The sequence below is a fragment of the Erinaceus europaeus genome, chromosome 8 (assembly GCF_950295315.1).
Source record: "Erinaceus europaeus chromosome 8, mEriEur2.1, whole genome shotgun sequence".
Lineage (NCBI taxonomy): Eukaryota > Metazoa > Chordata > Mammalia > Eulipotyphla > Erinaceidae > Erinaceus > Erinaceus europaeus.
This window is the reverse complement of record NC_080169.1, coordinates 84,824,430-84,841,401: the sequence shown is the minus strand read 5'-3', so window position 1 is coordinate 84,841,401 and position 16,972 is coordinate 84,824,430.

Sequence of the window (16,972 nt, the reverse complement as noted above, 5' to 3'; positions counted from 1 at the left end):
TTGACAACTAGGTCATGGTGTTGGTAGAACACATAGCTTGTGATTCAAAGATATTTTTACTTTCTGCATTTAATCATAAAGCACAAAGAACAAGGGAAAATAAAACATTAAAAAGGCAACTATATAAGCATGAAAGCATGTTATGAAGTCTTTCTGGTAGTCTTTTTTTTAATTTCACAATCACATAGTCACCCAGAATTTGAATCTCCTTTGTGATGTTTCCATTTCAAACAACTGAATTGTTTCAAATCAGCTTTAAAAAACTTAGACATATTTTGCTGGCTTATATGGTTTAAAGAGTATGACAGCAAATGTTTTTCCCCTTGGTAAAGATGTCCTAAATTTTAATAATGTAGAAACCTTTCACTTATGAAATTATTCAGTTTATAAAGCACATTCATCATCATTTTGAAATGCTTTGGATGTGTGCATTTGACCATCTTAATTTTTATTTTATATTTTCAACCAGGGCATAGAGAAACTTGATCACTTAGTAAAGCTGTTCTGACCCCAGTCAAATAAGGAAAATTTTAAGTGGTTACATGTGTGGGTAGGATTCAATTTCCATTAACGTTGAGTCAGCATGATGACACTTTAATCTCTTATTGGACAAAGATGCACATTGTATTCAGAATAAATAACATAACTGAAATTTCAGTTCCTTAACATGATAGTTCATTGTTTATGGCAGACATGAACATATTGGTGAGGAGACAGATCAAGAACTCATCTCTTCACCTTTTAAAGGGAAAAGAGAAACTGCTTCTGTTTGTGTTCTATACAAAGTATTAAGTAATTACAATGGAATTATATATTTTGTTCTCTCTGCTATCCACATGAGAATTCAACTAACATTTATATGTTAGTTGAATTACAAATAGAATTACAGATATACCTAAGTTATCAAATAAGTCCAAAATGCAATTCTAAATAAAATTATCTTTTTACTTCTCAAAAAGGTTGAGATCTTAAGGTATATTAGACTTAGTCAAATACTACTCAGTAAGATTACTATATTTCCTATAAATATCACTTCTGAATGTTAATTCTAACATTCAGTTTACCTTTATAAAGACGTTAGACTGTGAGTGTTTGAGGTCTTTACTGTATTTACTTATGAATATCCTATAGTAGCTAGAGATTAAAACATTGCAGATTTACCCCTTATTTTTAGTAGACTCTGAACACAGGAAGCAAGTGGAATTATAATAAATCACCAAAGCGTGAATTTAAAAAATTCAATTAGCCATTTAAAAAGTCAGCCTTGAAACTGGGATAAAATACACAAAACACAATTTCTTTGGTATTTTGTAAAGCATCCATCAACTCTATTTTTTTCAAAGATTAAGGTAATTTATTGGTATTTAAATATATGAGTTAAATGCATGATAAAGGTTAATTTTATCCATTTTAATTTTTCCAAGTTACTTTCTTTTAGATTGGTGTTGAGATGACATATGCGAAATTAAAGTAAAGCTTTTAGATGGCTCTTAAAGAGGTATTAACTGTAGATATAGTTGAACAGTTGCTATTGAACCTAGAGGGTTTTCTGATCAGAGTTCAAAGAAAAGAAGATACATGATTTGAGTGACTAAAAGGTTTGAATACAGTGTGAATGGGTACTAAAACAAGAATACTTATATGGAAATTTTAAAATTGAGAGCAGGTTGAAGACTGGTAATAAATAAATCAATTCTTTTCAATATCCCAATTTAGTATCATTCGTGGAAAGATGGGAAGAAACCTGAGAAAAAGCAATATAATCTTGAAATGGCAGACTTAAGCTGAATGTAGCTGGGTTCACCTTCAAATAGCAAGAGAATGTAAAAAATGGAGAGCTGTGAGCTAAATTGAACTGTAGAAAAATAAACAATACATACTATTTTAATTTTACTTTTTAAAAAAAATTTTTATTTAAGAAAGGATTAATGAACAAAAACATAAGGTAGGAGGGGTACAACTCCACACAATTCCCACCACCCAATCCCCATAACCCACCCCCTCCCATGATAGCTTTCCCATTCTCTAGCCCTCTGGGAGCATGGACCCAGGGTCGTTGAGGGTTGCAGAAGGTAGAAGCTCTTTCTTCTGCAATTGCTTCCCCGCTGAACAGGGGCGTTGACTGGTTGGTCCATACTCCCAGTCTGCCTCTCTCTTTCCCTTAGTAAGGTGTGTCTCTGGGGAAGCTGAGCTCCAGGACACATTGGTGGGGTCTTCAATCCAGGGAAGCCTGGCCAGCATCCTGGTGGCATCTGGAACCTGGTGATTGAAAAGAGAGTTAACATACGAAGCCAAACAATTTGTTGAGCAATCATGAATCCCAGGCTTGGAATAGTGGAGAGGAAGTGTTAGGGAGGTACTCACTGCCAACTCTAGTGTACTACTGCTTTCAGGTATATATTTTGCAGTAGTTTATGGATACGTGTGCACATAAGCTCTCTCTCACAGAAAGTGGTGTATATCTAGGTTATGGGACTTTGTTAGAAAGTGAACTACTTGAGATGAAATTAGAGTGTACTATAAAAGGAAAGGTCTCACCCGAGTAATGAAGCTGAAGGGTTGTCATTCCACACGTGAAGTCTCTGGACACAGTCTGAGGTGAAGCATGTTGAGGTGGCAATCATTGCGTTGGTTAGGCTGTGATCGGCGGATGCAATATTATTTGGTTTGGATTGGGAGATGCATACGGGAAAGTGGGCCCTATCCAAGGGTTCCGGGACTGGGGGAAGGAGGGGCTCTATAGTGGAGATGTGAGGTTCCTGCTGTCTTAGGGTTCAAAAAGACAATCGATAGTTAATGTTATCATCACATTATTTGTTAATTGGGTTAACTTTGAAAAGTCCTTTTGTTATGGTTTGCTGTACAGTATCCAGTATCTTGTATATAGCTGTGCTATTGGATGCTTCTAATCTACTTGGTCTAGAAAGTTTCTCAAAACACAAACTGAATCCTTTTAATATATAGGCTGTGTATTTGATACACGGACTCTCTCAAAAGCTTAATTTTACTTTTTTAGTGCCAATAATGCTATTGCTATGGTTCAGTGTCTGTGTAAGAAATCCACCATGCTGAGTAATGAGGGTAAAGGGTTGGTATTACACATCTGACTTCTCTGGAGACAGTTTGAAGTGAAGCATACCAAGGTGGTACTCACTGCGTTGATTAGGTTGGGATCAGTAGATGCCATATCATTTGGTATGAATTGAGAGAAGCATGCAGGAAAGTGAGCCCCACTCTAGAGGTGCCAGGACTGGAGAAATATAGGCTCTATAGAGGAAGCCCCAGAACCCAGCCCCCTAGGGAAAGAGAGAGGCAGGCTGGAAATATGGATCGACCTGTCAACACCCGTGTTCATCTGGGAAGCAATTACAGAAGCCAGACCTTCCACCTTCTGTATCCCAGCATCCCACAATGACCTTGGGCCCATACTCCCAGAGGGTTAAAGAACAGGAAAGCTATCAAGGGAGGGAATGGGATACGGAGTTCTGGTGGTGGGAATTGTGTGGAGTTGTACCCCTCTTATCCAATGGTTTTGTCAGTGTTTCCTTTTTATAAATGAATAATTATAAAAAAATTTAAAATAGAAATCCACCATGCCTATGGCCATTTTTTCCTCCTCTCCTCTCCTCTCCTCTCCTCTCCTTCCTTTTCTTTCCTTTCCTTTTTTTCCCCTCTCTTGAATTTGACAGGAGAAAGTGAGAGGAGAAGGAAAAAGGACACCTGCAGATCTGCTTTCCCACTCGTGAAGGTTTCTGCCTGCAGGTGAGGAGCAGAGGCTTGAACCTGGGTACTTGCACATGATAAAATGTGTGTTATACTGGGTGTACCATTCATTGCTTGGCCCCAACACTACCTATTTTTATAGAAAAGAAGAAGGAAAAATATTGTGTTCTCACTCACCACCCAACCCCCATGTTTATATATTTTTATTTAGTGAGTTAACATCTATCTATATATCTGTATCTATATCTGTTGGTATGCTTCTAGTTCTGCTTCTGGGATCCCTTCTGTTACATGTGGTCATTCTGTTACATTGGTTTGGTCTTACTCTCTTTGCCTCCAGGAGATTTTGGTTTAGTCCTTGCTGGTTCGGGCTTCTTCCTTCTCCCCGCCCCCTATCCTACGTACTTGCTTGGTTCCTGACTCTTCACCAGAGGAGAGAGAGGAAAGATAGAGGATAAGATTGTGATTAGAGATAGATTAGACTGTACTGTGTTCCATGTCAATAAAGAAATACTGCTCTCCACTCAGCCATGAGTCCCTGGTCGTCTGTCTCCCGTCCGCGAAGCTAGCCCTGAATACTGGCGCCCTGAACTGGGACTGACATATATCTCTATCTCTATCTCTATCTCTATCTCTATCTCTATCTCTATCTCTATCTCTATCTCTATCTCTATCTCTATCTCTCTATCTCTCTCTCTCTCTATCTCTATATCTATATTTTGCATCTAGGGATTTCATTGGGGCTCTATGCAGACACTATAAATCCATCGCTCCTGGCAGACATTTTTCCATTTTATTGGATAGAACAGAGAGAAATTGAGAGGAGGAGAAGGGAGAAAGGAAGATAAACATCTACAGACCTGCTTCCTGCTTCGCACTCCTCTTGCAAGTGGGGAGTCAGGGTCTTGAACACAGATGCTTGCCCGGGTCCTTGTGCCCTTGTGTGCTTAGTACTATATGTGCTTAACGGGGGGGGGGGGGGGGGAGTACTCCACCAATCCCCACCTCCATATCTCAATTTTGTAAAGTTTGAATTTTTTTGTTGTGTATGATACTTGTTTCTGTTCAGTAAGGTAACAGGCTAATTGATGAGGAGGCAGAAAATTAATAGGCTTCCCAACTCTCATCTGCTGATTCCTTGTGTTTGGAGTCAAGTTTCAGATGTCCTGCACATTTGTTTTAGCCTTCTTTTGCTACTTGTAAACATCAAGTCAGGCAGACATAAGTGATTAGGATGGTTAGCTTTTTCTTGAAATGGGTTCTTAGTAACATATTACTGTTTTATGGAATCATTTGTGGATATATTATCTTTCAAGTTTTTTAAACTTCTTGTGTGTCAGTTTCTTATTAGCACAGATCAATTTCTACTTTAGGCAGCATTAGTATCAAATAGTTACCACATTTACTAATACTTTAATAGTGTGACTATTCACAGAGAACAAGTTCTATGACCTCTCAAACAAAGGTAAACTCTGAGAAAGCAATTTTCAGATAACATTTGGGGTTCCCTAAAACCAATTATTCCTTTAACTATTACTAGACTGCTAACTTTTACAATTTCAATAAAGACTTTTGGTCTTTGAGATTGCTATGGGATGGGGAGGAGAAGGTGAACATAAGGAACATTAAATAGAATGGAGATATTTCTCTTGAATAAATATTCTTTTAATTTTTTAGATCTTGTTTATTTTCTAAGTTTCTGAAAAAAAAGATTTTTATAGTTTTATCCTCCTTCAGTATTGAATGTTCTGCATAGAAAAAAGAGGTAAAGAACTTGAGCTTTGTGGGAAACTGGTAGAGAAAAAAAAACAATCAGTTGCTCTGTGTTTCTATATTTTGTATTAAGAAAATGTAAAGTCTAGTAAGATAAAAGAAGGAAAGCTACATCAGTGGGTTGACTTACATTTCATACAAAGCCTCTAAGTATCTGAAAACTTCCTATAGTCTTTGAATAAATCCTTAAACAATGTGAACAAAGATTTAGACTAATTATACTAAATTTAACCACTTAATTTTAACAGTTACATCATTTTGTGATAATCTCTTACTTGGTGACTAGAAAGTTAAAAATAAGAGAATGATTGAACTTTTCACCTTTTCACTGTTTATTTAGATGTTGTATAGACACAGTCAATGGAAATCCCTCTAAAATAACTCAAAGAATGTTTTCTTCAACTGTATAAGAACATGAGAAAATAAAAAGCCTCTGTTCTCAAACGGCACTTTAAAGTTAGAAGAGTATGCTATGGACAAATCAGTTCTGCCATCCATTATCAAAACAACAGAAATATAAACCGGGTATCAATTTGTAATATATTTGCTGAAATAAATTGACACTGATTCAAACTGTCAGCTAAGTTCTTTGAAACTGAAAACAAAGTTATCAAACAACTAATGTAGAAGACTTAAGCAACAAAAAGCATGACCCTTCCTTTAACAATATTATCTTACTATGAAGTGCACAGGTTGATAAATGAGGTTCATGCTGTCTTGTTTTTACATGCATTCAGTACTGAGTCAGATGAGTTTTCACATACCTTTTCTACCAGCACACATGCTTTCTCTTTTATAGAAACCATTTTTGCAGTCATTCTTAACTAATTCCATTGAGTCCTATAACACTGATTTTTTTTTTCCTCACTTTGTTCCTTTTGGAGAGAGTGGACTAATATGATCTGGATTTTGGGTGAGATAAGCACATCTTTTTGTTGTTAGCCATTAAAAGACTTATTTGTAAGACTAGCATAATACCAGAATTAAAAGCTCATAGATTAGATGGATCAGAGGTAGTTCAGGAGTAATATATTTAAAAAGAAAAAAAAAAAACTTTGTTAAATGAGAGGTGAAAGACCTGTATGATCTTGCTCATATGTATAATATAAATAATAAAATATACAAGGTTGCTAAAAAAATGAGAACAAGGAAAAAATCAGGCAAAATATCTCTCAGACTTTATGCAAACTATAGTAGTTATGGGGTGCAGAACTTTGGCTGTGAGTGTGGTACGAAACTATACACCTGAAATCTTTTAATTTTGTAAGGCAATATTAATCACTAATAAGATAAATGTCGGCAATCTAAACTGAAAGAAAGGGAGAAATAAAGAAAGAAAGGGAGAAAGAAAGAAAGTAAAGAAAAGAAAGAGAGGAAGGAAGGAAGGAAGGAAGGAAGGAAGGAAGGAAAGATGGGAAGATGGAAGACTTCAGGAATGTGTGAATGATAAATTGATGTGCTAGGAAATGGTGAGTACCTCAGTGACTGTTATCAAAAAAGTATCATCAGGGGAGTAGGGCAGTAGTGCATCAGTGCAGCGGGTTAAGTGCGCATGGCGCAAAGCATAAGAATCCCAGTTGGAGCCCCTGCTCCCCACTTGCAGGGGAGTCACTTCACAGGCAGTGAAGCAGGTCTGCAGGTGTCTGTCTTTTTCTCCCCCTCTCTGTCTTTCCCTCCTCTCTCCATTTCTCTCTGTTCTGTCCAACAATGACGATATCAGCAATAATAACTACAACAATAATAAAAACAAGGGCAACAAAAAGGAAAATAAATAAATATATTTAAAAAAATATATCATCGCCCTGAATTCTTCTATCCTGTGTCAGCCTAAACTGTGTTGAAACATCCTTAGCTGAGGTATTCTGCCCAGGGTAGTGACCTGCTGTGCCAGAGCTCCTAATTATCCTATGATAGGAATCCACTTCCTGTTTCCAGTCTTCCCCACCACCTCACCCCACCTATCATGGATTGATTTGAAAAGATAAAACAACGACCTTACAAATGCCTAAAGACCAGAAATTCTGTCGAAAGGGAAAAGAAATGGAAAAGAGAAAAAAGAGAATAAATCCCTAAATCCCTGCACATGCAAAAGCTTTCTTATTTTTCCCCCACTTCTAAAAGAGATGACTCAAATAAGAGCCTATTCAAAACCACGAGTGGAAATGAAGTTGTGTGTTTTTCATATCCTTCAGAACAGACTGAGGGATGAATATGAGGGCGAGTTCCCTATAGTCAAACATGCCCAGAAGTAGCAAACTTTGACTTAGCCAGGAGTCAAATAAGCTGCTCCTGAATAATCAGTTCTAGTTTAAATCCATAAAGATGCCTTTTTTCATGCATGTGAGGTGGAATTTGATTTCATCCCTGGGACCACGTTTGAAGTAATTTTGTGACTTTGGCATAAAATAAAGGAAAATCTTGGACTGTTCATGTAGGCTTATTATGAGTGTATGTTTAGCTCTATCATGTGAATTATATTTTGAATTATTACCTCACAAGAATCATAAGGTCTCATCTACTTAGGTTCATAATATCAGGTGTGGAAAACCATTCTAAAATCAGCAAGCCAGGCAAATAACATGTTGATACAAAAGTACAATAGGAAAATACAAATATAGTGGAATTTAATGCTTTGAAATCATGTCTTTTTTGTAGAAGAAAGATCCATAAGACAAAAGACTAAGATCAGCATATATCCTCGTGAATGTGTTATAAAATGGATCAGAAGTAGCAATGGCATAGGTGCTCAATCAACAATGAAAGCATGGATGAAACCAGAAAACTGAGTTAAATTCATCCCTATCATTTTCTTGGGATTGAACATAATGAACTGATAAATTCACATGCCTTTTTCATAGGTCTTTCTTCAAAGTACATAGTTCTCTATGTATAATTATATTTGAATAGCACCATTACAAATGAAATGCACGTATTTACATTTACTAATGCCACCTAAACTTAAAGTGTTTACAGTTTTTGCTTCTAATTTTTCTGAATAAGTCCTGAAAAGGCTACTTATAGTTAGTAATGCAGTTCTGAAAGAGGTACATCATTATACAAAGTTAACTCACAAATTAAAATTTAAGAGATCACCAAATCCTAGCATGTATGCTCATAGTGAACACCTAACTGTCAAAATCAGGGCTAAATTCTCTTCTAGTCCCAAAAGTTCCAATAAAGGAATATCTTAAGATGAAAGAGAGAAAGAGAGAGAGAGAGAGAGAGGGAGAGAGAGAGTCTATTTTTTTGTTAAGGAATATTTCAGGCTTATTTTTTTATGTTTCACTTTCTTTTATATTGGGGGATTAGTAGTTTATGGTAAATATAGTTATTGATACATGGGTAAAATTTCTCAATTTTCCTTATTTTTGATTTTTAAAAATATTTATTTATTTATTTATTCCCTTTTGTTGGCTTTGTTCTTTTTTTGTTGTAGTTATTATTGTTGTTGTTATTGATGTCATTGTTGTTGGATAGGACAGAGAGAAATGGAGAGAGGAGGGGAAGACAGAGAGGGGAAGAGAAAACCAGACACCTGCAGACAGGTCGCTTGTGAAGTGACCCCTCTGTAGGTGGAGAGCCAGAGGATCAAACCGGGATCCTTATGCCAGTCCTTGTGCTTTGTGCCATGTGCTCTTAACCCACTGTGCTACTGCCTGACTCCTTAAAATTTCTCAATTTTCTGCATAACACCTTTACCACTAGTTTTGGTCCTTGTCTACCATCCTTTTTAGGACCTGAAAGCCACCCCCCCAGAATCCTTTGCTTTGGTGCAGTAAACCAAACCTAGCCCAAGTTATACTTCGTGTTTCCCGCTCTGTTAATTTTTTTCCCTCAACATTTTTTTTTTCCATGAGTGAGATGATCCCATACTCATCCTTCTCTTTCTGGCTTATTTCACTTAAAATGATTCATTCAAGAATGATAAGGTGAAGAAGGTGATTTGATATGTATATGTGTATATATACATATATGTATACCAAACTTCTTTTTTACATTTTTTAAATTATCTTTATTTATTTATTGGATAGAGACAGCCAGAAATTGAGAGGGAAGAGGGTGATAGAGATGGAGAGAGACAGACACCTACAGCACTACTTCATCGCTTGCAAAGCTTTTCCCTTGCAGGTGGGGGCTGGGGGCTCGAACCCGGTTCCTTGTGCACTGTAACTTGTGTGCTCATCCAGGTGCACCACCACCCCGACCGCTTTGCTATCACTCAGCCCTTTTTATCACCACCTAGCCCCTTTCCAGACTTTTGTAGCATCTCATCTGTTGGACATATAGATTGTTTCAAAGTTTTGGCTGTTTCAAATTGCACTACTATAATGTAGGTGTACACAGGTCTCTTTGGATAAGTGTATTTGATTTCTTAGGATAGATATATTTCTAGACCTACTGGACAGTTTCAGAAAGCTTCACCCCAAGAAACTGAAATACACATTCTTTTGTGCATACATGGAATATCTTCAAGGATAGACTATGTTTTAGGCCACATAGTCTCAGCATGAAATCATCCCAAGCACCTTCTCAGACCACAGTGAAATTAAACTCTAACAACAAACAGAAAATTAGTATATGACCCAAATGGAATATTACTATGTAGTCTAAGGAAGAAGAAGGAGAAGAAGAAGAAAGAGAAGAAGGAGGAGGAGGAGCAGGAGGAGGAAGAAGAGGAGAAGGAGGAGGAGGAACAGGAGCAGGAACAGGAGCAGAAGAAGAAGGAGAAGGAGAAGAAGAAGAAGGAGAAGGAGGAGAAGGAGAAGGAGAAGGAGAAGAAGAAAAAGAAGTTCATCAAAGCAAGTAGAAGGAGTGAAATAATTTAAATCATGGCAGAGAGAGATACTTTTATGAAAACAGAAAAATCCACTTATATATATTGTCTTGTAGAATGTTAGATATTATGAATTTATGAACTGGATTATTTGCTTTTTTCTTCTAGCGTTTGCCCTTCTTCCGTAGCCAGTCAACAGCATTAGGTTGAGCCTGATGTAAAGTTTCGAGACCTCCTTTGAATCTGGAGAGGTGGCAGTCGTTGACTATGTGGGTCATAGTCTGTCTGTAGCCGCAGGGGTAGTTTGGGTCGTCTCTGGCTCCCCAGCGATGGAACATAGTGGCGCACCGGCCATGGTCTGTTCGATAGCGATTGAGCAGGGCCCAATCATAACGTGCTAGTTCAAAGCCGGGTTGACGCTTGCAGGGGTCTGTGATGAGGTGTTTGTTCTTTACCTCAGCTGACTGCCAACTCTGTTTCCAAGAGACTGGAACAGAGAAGTTCAGTGTAGGCGTAGGGGACCAGATTGGGTGACGAGACGTCAAGCGTTGGGCAGGGTGGGCGAAGATATCCACGTATATTGGCAGGTCCGGTCGAGCGTAGACATGGAAAATGAACTTAGATGATGCCGCATCCCGACGAATATCTGGCGGGGCGATGTTGCTAAGGACTGGCAGCCATGGAACCGGGGTGGAATGGATGGTTCCAGAAATTATCCTCATGGAGGAATATAATTTGGAATCGACCAAGTGGACATGGGGGCTACGGAACCATACTGGGGCACAGTATTCTGCAGTGGAATAGCATAATGCCAGAGATGATGATCGTAGTGTGGAAGCGCTCGCGCCCCATGAGGAGCTGGCCAGTCTAGCAACTGAAAAGAATTGATATAACCTAATTTTGAGGAAAAACTAACATAGAGATATTGTTGTTACTAGGAAAAAACAGATGGTGATATGATAATGATGTAATTGATTCTGTAGCTTTTTGGTAATTATTCCACAAATTAGAGGCAAATAATTTTGTAAACAGCCTTTCTATTGGTAAATGTGAGAGCAAATTATTTTTTTAATTTAAAGAAGATAGCAATATAAATCCAACAAGAATGTGTGGTAAGAAGCATAGGGAAGATTAGTTAAAATTTTCTTACATTTAATACTATTTTTTTTTTGCCTCCAGGGTTATTGCTGGGGCTCTGTGCCTGCACTACAAATCCAATGCTCCCAGAGGCCTTTTTCCCCCATTTTGTTACCCTCTTTGTTGTCCTTGTTGTTGTCATTATTGTTAGTATTGCCATTTGTTGTTGTTGTTGGATTGGACAGAGAAAAATAGAGAAAGGAAGGGAAGACAGAGAGGAGGGCAGAAAGATAGACACCTGCAGACCTGCTTCACCGCTTGTGAAATGAGGCCCCTGCAGGTGGGGAGCCAGGGGCTTGAACCAAGGGGTCCTTGCGTGTTGCCACGTGTGCTTAACCCGCTGCGCTACCACCAGACCCCACAGTTAATACTTTTAACAACTGTAAATGAGACAATGACAGTATTTGTGCTTCCTTCCCTGACTATTGTCATCTATATTTCTTAACACAATCATTTTAAGAGAACTGGAAGAAGCAATATATTACCCCCTCCCCAAGGTGAGGGGATATGCTTCTAGTAGAAGCATCTAGAACCAAAAAGAAGAAGCAAGAGTGACCTTTGGGTGTGTATATTGTCTTTTCTTTTTTTAAAAAAATATTTCAACACCTATGGGCATCTAATCTTTGATAAGGGGGCTCAAAGGATTAAATGGAAAAAGGAGACTCTCTTCAATAAATGGTGCTGGGAAAACTGGGTTGAAACATGCAGAAGAATGAAATTTAACCACTTTATCTCACCAGAAACAAAAATCAACTCCAAATGGATCAAAGACCTAGATGTCAGACCAGAAACAATCAAATACTTAGAGGAAAACATTGGTAAAACACTTTCCCACATACACCTCAAGGACATCTTTGATGAATCAAACCCAATTGCAAGGAAGACTAAAGCAGAAACAAACCAATGGGACTACATCAAATTGAAAAGCTTCTGCACATCCAAAGAAACTATTAAACAAACAGAGAGACCCCTCACAAAATGGGAGATCTTCACATGCCAGACATCAGACAAGAAACTAATCACCAAAATATATAAAGAGCTCAGCAAACTTAGCTGCAAAAAAGCAAATGACCCCATCCAAAAATGGGCAGAGGAAATGAACAAAACATTCACCACAGAGGAGATCCAAAAGGCTAACAAACATATGAAAAACTGCTCTAGGTCACTGATTGTCAGAGAAATGAAAATTAAGACAACATTGAGATACCATCTCACTCCTGTAAGAATGGCATACATCAAAAAGGACAGCAGCAACAAATGCTGGAGAGGATGTGGGGACAGAGGAACCCTTTTGCATTGCTGGTGGGAATGTAAATTGGTACAGTCTCTGTGGAGAGCAGTCTGGAAAACTCTCAGAAAGCTAGACATGGACCTTCCATATGACCCAGTAATTCCTCTCCTGGGGTTATACCCCAAGGACTCCATAACACCCAACCAAAAAGAGGTGTGTACTCCTATGTTCATAGCAGCACAATTCATAATAGCTAAAACCTGGAAGCAACCCAGGTGCCCAACAACAGATGAGTGGCTGAGAATGCTGTGGTATATATACACAATGGAATACTATGCAGCTATCAAGAACAATGAACCCACCTTCTCTGACCCATCTTGGACAGAGCTAGAAGGAATTATGTTAAGTGAACTAAGTCAGAAAGATAAAGATGAGTATGGGATGATCCCACTCATCAACAGAAGCTGACTAAGAAGATCTGAAAGGGAAACTAAAAGCAGGACCCAATCCAATTGTAAGTAGGGCACCAAAGTAAAAACCCAGTGGTGAGGGGTAGACATGTAGCTTCCTGGGCCAGTGGGGGGTGGGAGTGGGTGGGAGGGATGGGTCACAGTCCTTTGGTGGTGGGAATGGTGTTTATGTACACTCCTAGCAAAATGTAGACATATAAATCAGTAGTTAATTAATATGAGAGGGGGAAATCAATTGTATGTCTCAAAGTTTCTCAAAAGACAAACTGAATCTTTTTAATATATAGGCTATGTATTTGATATGCGGACTCTCTCAAAAGCCTAGACCAAGTAGATTAGAAGCATCCAATAGCACAGCTATATACAAGATACTGGGTACTGTACAGCAAACCATAACAAAGGGACTTTTCAAAGTTAATCCAATTAACAAATAATGTGATGATAATATTAAATATCGATTGTCTTTTTGAACCCTAAGACAGCAGGAACCTCACATCTTCACTATAGAGCCCCTACTTCCCCCAGTCCTGGAAGCCTTGGATAGGGCCCACTTTCCCGTATGCATCTCCCAATCCAAACCAAATAATATTGCATCCGCCGATCACAACCTAACCAAAGCAACGATTGCCACCTCAACATGCTTCACCTCAGACTGTGTCCAGAGACTTCACGTGTGGAATGACAACCCTTCAACTTCATTACTCGGGTGAGACCTTTCCTTTTATAGTACACTCTAATTTCATCTCAGGTAGTTCACTTTCTAACAAAGTCCCATAACCTAGATATACACCAGTTTCTGTGAGAGAGAGTTTATGTGCACACGTATCCATAAACTACTGCAAAATATATACCTGAAAGCAGAAGTACACTAGAGTTTGCAGTGAGTACCTCCCTAACACTTCCTCTCCACTATTCCAAGCTTGGGATCCATGATTGCTCAACAAATTGTTTGGCTTCATATGTTAACTCTCTTTTCAATCACCAGGTTCCAGATGCCACCAGGATGCTGGCTTCCCTGGATTGAAGACCCCACCAATGTGTCCTGGAGCTCATCTTCCCCAGAGACACACTTTACTAGGGAAAGAGAGAGGCAGACTGGGAGTATGGACTGACCAGTCAATGCCCATGTTCAGCGGGGAAGCAATTACAGAAGTCAGACCTTCTACCTTCTGCAAACCCTCAACGACCCTGGGTCCATACTCCCAGAGGGATAGAAAATGGGAAAGCTACCATGGGAGGGGGTGGGTTATGGGGATTGGGTGGTGGGAATTGTGTGGAGTTGTACCCCTCCTACCTTATGTTTTTGTTCACTAATCCTTTCTTAAATAAAAAAAAATTTTAATTATTTATTTATTTCCCCTTTTGTTGCCCTTGTTTTTAATTGTGGTTATTATTGTTGTTATTGATGTCGTTGTTGTTGGATAAGAGAGAGAAAAATGGAGGTGGAGGAGACAGAGAGGAGGAGAGAAAGACAGACACCTGCAGACTTGCTTCACTGCCTGTGAAACGACTCCCCTGCAGGTGGGGAGCCAGGGGCTCGAACCGGTATCCTTACCCGCTTACTGCCACGTGCGCTTAACCTGCTGTGCTACTGCCTGATTCCCGTATATTGTCTTTTCAACGTTACTTCCATTGTCTGTGATTGGCAGGTTCATATTTGTGCTTGCTGGCTCATTCCTTGTGATTCATTCAGATTAAAGTGGTGCTACTCAGGTAGGTATCCACCATATTGTATTCTAGTTAAATCATTGTGAATGATCTCTACTATTCATCTGTCATATGTTCTCTACCACCTTGGTTCCCTTGTGTGAAATGTAACCAGTTTTCTTCCTATTGATGGACTCTTCCTTCCTGAAAAAGCATTGGCCCACTCAACTCTAAGAAATAAATATCTAACATAATAGAGAATTTTCTTTATTATGAAATGTGAACGCTGCAAAAGTAACTGATAATGCAGCTGACACAATAAATTCTGACCCAAACATGCATAGAAGTGTCATAGGTGGAATATGTGTTGGTCCTAATTTAATGTTCTTACTTCTTCAATGGAAATAATAATGAATCCTATGCTGTAGGGATATAGTTAAGTCTGATTACAGAGGCAGTTACCATGCTGTTTGAAAAGATAAAATAAAAAATCATCATTAATTTTATCTACTTAGTGGCTGAGCTTTGCTTCTAAAGATACAGCTCTCTTCTTTTATAATTATTTTACACACACACATACACACACACACACACACACACACACACACACACACACACATGCATCCTAGCTTCTTTCTACCCTAAGATTCCTAGTCTTAGTTGTTGTATTGTTACTTTTTTTCCTGTTTATCAAAGATTTTGTCTTGCTTTATAACCTATTATCTTTCAGCCACCAAGTTGGGGATGTTATTATGATTCAATCCTGACTTCCCTAGGCAGACACCTTACCAATATGCCCTGCAACCTCACCTCTCTAGAGCCCTAACCCACTAGGGAAAGATAGAAACAGATTGGTGTTATGGGTTGACCTGTCAACACCCATGTCCACCAAAGAAGCATCTACTGAATTCAGAACTCCCACCTTCTGCACCTCATGAAGAATTTAGGTTAATACCCTGAGGGTGGGGCATGACAAGGGAAGATGATCAGAGGGCTCTGAATTCTAATTCCTTCAAGACCCAAAGAGAGAAGAGGAAAAAAGAAAGGGCATTCAGAAGTAACAGTAGGTGTAGATGTGACTTAGAAGGTAAAAGAAGGCAAAGGCAGGGCCATAGACAGTATAGATAGTTACAGAAATGATAGTCCATATCTGCAACCTTGAGAGAACTACTGCAGTTTCCAATGGAAGGAATGAAGACACAAAACTGGTGGTGGGAATGGTGTTGCATTATACCCCTATTATCTCATAATTTTGTAAATCCATATTAAATCACTAGTAAAATTAAAGAACATAAGATTTACCTGAGTTTGAAGGAGATGAAAGCATTTACCAACAAAATACTGAAACATATTGACCCAAGATAAATTTCTAAGGTGCAAACACTCTTAGTGACTATATAATTACATTTTTGGTAGATAAAATAGCTCACTTGATTAGTGTGCTGCTTTGTGTAACCTAGGTTTTATCTGGACCCTAATTACTTGGAAGAAGCTTTGATGCTATGTCTCTTTTGCTCTTTTTGTGTATGTAAAATATATATATATATATATATTAATCTTTATTCTTTTTGGCTAAAATCATCTAGTCTCTAAATAGCTGAGTGAGTGAATTAGTGACATTAAGAGATTTCTTGAAAAAATTCATTCAATGTAAAAGAACTTTAAGCTTTAGGATGTTCTATTCATTTGGAGATTCTTAGGTCTTTGTGATATTCTGGTGACAATTTCTATTTTAAGTGTCAAAAAACAAGTCTGCTATCTAGAATGAGTAGTATGGTATTCTCTCCTTTTAATATTCTAATCATGAGGTGTGAAGTGAAATGATTGTACAGTGTAATAGTGGCAAAGAAGTGGAGTGTCAATGAAACAGGGAAGGTGACAGACTCAGAATAGGTCCCTGAGGTGCTCTCCAAGTGCACTGGATAAAGATTCCCCTGGGAAAATGTCCTCATTAGTTCTCAGACATAGTTCAGTAATTCAATAGCACTAGGTTACCATTAGTCACACGACTGAAATGTTACTTTCATGCTTTCTTTTATTTGTATTTGTCATTTTCAGACTGAAAATTATGAACCCTACTCTCATGCAAAGACAGTCAGGAAGTTGTTTTTATATTGAAATATGATGTATGACAAGCAGATTCTATAGTATTTCATTGTTGGTGTATGAAGAAAATTCAAAGGGAAGCTTATTTTTTTAATTATTCTAAGGATGATT